Raw genomic sequence first — 5,000 nt, forward strand, 5'->3', positions numbered from 1 at the left:
GATGTTTGATAACTGAGCATTGACTGTAGCACTCTCTGAAGACAGTGGTAGGACTGGTGTTGATGTTTGATAACTGAGCATTGACTGTAGCACTCTCTGAAGACAGTGGTAGGACTCGTGTTGATGTTTGATAACTGAGCATTGACTGTAGCACTCTCTGAAGGCAGTGGTAGGACTGGTGTTGATGTTTGATAACTGAGCATTGACTGTAGCACTCTCTGAAGACAGTGGTAGGACTGGTGTTGATGTTTGATAACTGATCAGTGACTGTGGCACTCTCTGAAGGCAGTGGTAGGACTGGTGTTGATGTTTGATAACTGAGCATTGACTGTAGCACTCTCTGAAGGCAGTGGTAGGACTGGTGTTGATGTTTGATACCTTAGCAGTGACTGAGGGTGTTGAAACTTTTGGCTAACAGGCAATGGTCGAGGGAGAGTCAGGAACATAGGCCTGCATATTGCCGGACTTGCTTCATTTCTGACCAAGCAGCTTAAGCTGCGTCAAAGGGGATGGCATGCATTTTAATTAAGTAGCAGTATTTTTCCGATCTCCCAAGTCAACATATGTGCAGACCTGCTAGTGCCTGAACCCCCTTTCGTGTGTATACGCAAGCAGAAGATGAAATACGCACGTTAAAGATCCTGTAATCCATGTCAGCATTCGGTGGGTTATGGAAACAAAGAACATACCCAGCATTCATGCCCCCGAAAACGGAGTATGGCTGCCTACATGGCGGGGTAAAAGCGGTCATACACGTAAAAGCCCACTAGTGTACATACTTGTAAAGGTGGGAGTTGCAGCCCACGAACGAAGAAGAAGTAGTAAGTCACATGTTTTTATGTGTGTTTATGTCTGTTTATGTAAGTTTGTGCCTGCCTATTTGTGCGTATGTGTTAGGGTAGCTGTTTGATACACTTGTATGTTATAATGTATGTATGCAGTGTGTGTGTGTGTGTGTGTGTGTGCGCGCGCGCGGTCACATTTTGGTGTGTGTATGTAACATAGATGTAATGTTTTATGTTAACAAAAGCGTTTTTGTAGAGCACCTAGAGCAGATTTCTGGATAGTGTGCTGTATAAGTATCCATTATTATTATCATTATTGTGTTCCAGTCTTGGGACAGCCGTTTGGAGGATGAAGTGCTGTTCGTGGTTGTCATGTGTGTTGAAATTAAACCACAGTTGTTTTGAAATTATTGTGCGGTTTTTTCCCCCCTTCCAAACTAAGCTTTGCTTGTGTGCATCGATTCATAGCTCCTTAACATTGTTTTAACCCGAACTAAACTTTAGTTTCTTGGAAATTATTGTGCGTTTTTGTTTTCCTCCATACTAAGCCTTGCTTGTGTGCATCGATTTATAATTCCTTGTTTTAACCCGTGTTATAATGTTTACAGTATGAATTTGATTGACACCCTTCAACAATCTGCTGTGGAGAAGTGATATTCGTGTCAGTTTGTTATTACGTCTGTGTGGATGTATTTTTTTCTGATACGTGGTCTGTTAAGAGTCCGCTAGATCCATCTGTGGAAATTGTTTTACATGATTTGAATAATACAATAAAAGATACAAGAATATGTATATTTTCGTATCTCTCCAAGAGACATCGTTGACACGTTTACTGATAATAATAATAATAATAATAAACAAGAAAGGCAAGGCCTTCAAGACTCGCTTGTGATACACTTTAAAAAAAAAATCCAAGCTTTTTATGTATTGAGTATAATGCATTTACTGTTATATCTATATTTTTTGTATTCTCTAAACTTGGCACTTTGATCTGATATTCGACCCAACAAAACATCTGTCATTATTATCATTTTTTGTTCAAACAGGAACTTCTTTTGCTAAGCGTAGAAGTTTTATTTATTGCAAACGTTTTGGTGTAGGCAGTAAAACAAGGGAAATTACTCTGCTGGGGAACTTAGTTTGCTTTAAACTGATCTTTCTCATCTTAAACATTACATTTTGAAATTATACTCAATACATAAAAAGCTTGCATTTAAAAAAAAAAAGTGCATCACAAGTGAGTCTTGAAGGCCTTGCCTCTCTTGTTTCAAAATGTAATGTTTAAGATGAGAAAGATCAGTTTAAAGCAAATTAACTCCACTAGCATTACATAGTAATTTCCCTTTTTTTCTATCTGCACCAAAACGTTTGCAAAATAAATAAAGCTTCCATGCTTAGCAAAAGAAGTTCCTGTTTGAGCCAAAAATGATAATAATGACTGCTCCAGCTGTTGGGTCAGAATATCAGATCAAAGTGCCAAGTTTAGAGAATACAAAAAATATAAATATAACAGTAAATGCAGTTTGCATATAATTAGGCTTCATTCTTTATTTTTTTTGTGCCCATCCCAGAAGCACAATATTGTTTTAAACAAGATGACTGGAAAGAACTGAATTTTTCCTATTTTTATGCCAAATTTGGTGTCAACTGACAAAGTAGTTGCAGAGAAAATGTCAATGTTAAAGTTTACCACGGACACACAGACACACACACACACACACACACACACACACACACACACACACAGACAACCGAACACCGGGTTAAAACATAGACTCACTTTGTTTACACAAGTGAGTCAAAAAGCGACATACAAAACAGCACAGGCATCACAATCACAAAGTACGAACCTTCTCCCACGTTTCAAAGTACGCTGATTCATAATAAGTACATGCTCATCACTGCACAACCCCACTTCAAGTTGATTTTTTTATAATTTTTTTTTTTTTTTATCAAACCCGGGTTGTCCCTTTTTAAGTCAGTTCGGTCAGTATCAAAGTTTGCTTGTCTACGTTCCTACGCGGGAGAAATCAATGGCAAGGGGGGGGGGGGGGGTCGTTATATCCACTTGTGTTTTATCCGTTAGCGCAGTTACATAATTGTCCAAAGAGGACATGTGTCGTTTGATTTTGGGGGGTATATTTCCTTTGCTGATTCGATCCTTCGTGTGTGCGTGCGTGCACGCGCGCGCGCGCGCGCGCGTGTGTGTATATGTTAATAAATTAAAAAGCAATGTAGTATGCATATCTCTCTCTCTCTCTCTCTCTGTCTGTGTGTATATGTGTGTGTGTGTGTGTGTGTGTGTGCGCGCGCGCGCGCGTGTGTGTGTGTGTGTGTGTGTGCGCGCAAAAAAGCAGCCTAGAAAACCCACCAACTATCCAAAATCCATCATTCCCTTGACCTCCGCTCGCGGACATTGTTTGTTTGTTGTTGTTTTTGAAGCGCACAATTATCCAGTCGACAATGGATGAGGCACCAGCACTGGGTATGGGACTCCGCTAGTGCGAACACCATGAAACCGTTAGTGAATCTTCATCAACGAACACCATGAAACCGTTAGTGAATCTTCATCAACGAACACCATGAAACCGTTAGTGAATCTTTATCAACGAACACCATGAAACCGTTAGTGAATCTTCATCAACGAACACCATGAAACCGTTAGTGAATCTTCATCAACGAACACCATGAAACCGTTAGTGAATCTTCATCAACGAACACCACGAAACCGTTAGTGAATCTTTATCAACGAACATCATGAAACCGTTAGTGAATCTTCATCAACGAACACCATGAAACCGTTAGTGAATCTTCATCAACGAACACCATGAAACCGTTAGTGAATCTTCATCAACGAACACCACCAAACCGTTAGTGAATCTTTATCAACGAACACCACGAAACTGTTGGTGAATCTTTATCAACGAACATCATGAAACCGTTAGTGAATCTTCATCAACGAACACCATGAAACCGTTAGTGAATCTTCATCAACGAACACCATGAAACCGTTAGTGAATCTTCATCAACGAACATCATGAAACCGTTAGTGAATCTTCATCAACGGACACCACGAAACCGTTAGTGAATCTTCATCAAACCGTTAGTGAATCTTCATCAACGAACATCATGAAACCGTTACTGAATCTTCGTCAACGTGAGCTCAAGCTGGTACTCCTTAAAAAGCCTTTCCTTTTTGGACGGGGGCAATAGCCGAGTGGTTTTAGTGTTGGACTTTCAATCTGAGGGTCCCGGGTTCGAATCACGGTAACGGCGCCTGGTGGGTAAAGGGTGGAGATTTTTCCCAATCCCCCAGGTCAACATATGTGCAGACCTGCTAGTGCCTGAACCCCCTCCGTGTGTATACGCACGCAGAAGATCAAACTGAATACGCATGTTAAAGATCCTGTAACCTATGTCAGTGTTCGGTGGGTTATGGAGACACGAAAATACCCAGCATGCATGAACCACGACAGAGTCATCGGCAAGTCGATGTTGGTCGTGTAACGGAAAGAAGAAGACTATAAACAAGCGAATATTCTTCCACTAGTCCGTACATAGAGTACAACAAAGGAATAACAACGCACAATATTATGACAGGTAATGCACCACCAACATTAATAAACAAATTTTCTGTAAATTTATTCCAGGAACCCCCTCCCCTCCACCCTCCTGCCCCCAAAAGCCAGCACCCCAATCCCGAGAACTGATCTGATCAAGTCCAGTCTGGTTTACTCAGGCACCACCCTGTGGAACTCACTCCTAGAAACAACGAAACAACATCATTGCCCTACCACCTTAAAAAAACATCAGCTTTCCAAACTTATGTCATAATGTGTTATGTATTGCTCATATCATTGATACTGTTTGTCACTTGTGGACGGTTGACTGAGAACCCCCCCCCCCCCTCCCCTCTCCCCCTCCATCCTACGCTCTGTCAATCGTCAGTCTGCACGCCTCTCTCTTTCTTATATGTTTATGATATTATTCTCTTTTTACTCCGTGTTGCCTGTGGAATTATGCTCCCCGATAGTAAAGGGCAATATCTCTCATTATTGGTATGTGTATCTCTATCAATATTTGTGTGTTCATATTTGTAGTAGCATAGTATTTGATGGCTATACATGTGTGTGTGTGTGTGTGTGTGTGTGTGTGTGTGTGTGTGTGTGTTGTTGTTGTTGTTGTTGTTGTTGTTGTTAATCGTATTTTTTCCCT

The sequence above is a fragment of the Babylonia areolata genome, chromosome 20 (genome assembly GCF_041734735.1).
Source record: "Babylonia areolata isolate BAREFJ2019XMU chromosome 20, ASM4173473v1, whole genome shotgun sequence".
Classification (NCBI taxonomy): domain Eukaryota; kingdom Metazoa; phylum Mollusca; class Gastropoda; order Neogastropoda; family Buccinidae; genus Babylonia; species Babylonia areolata.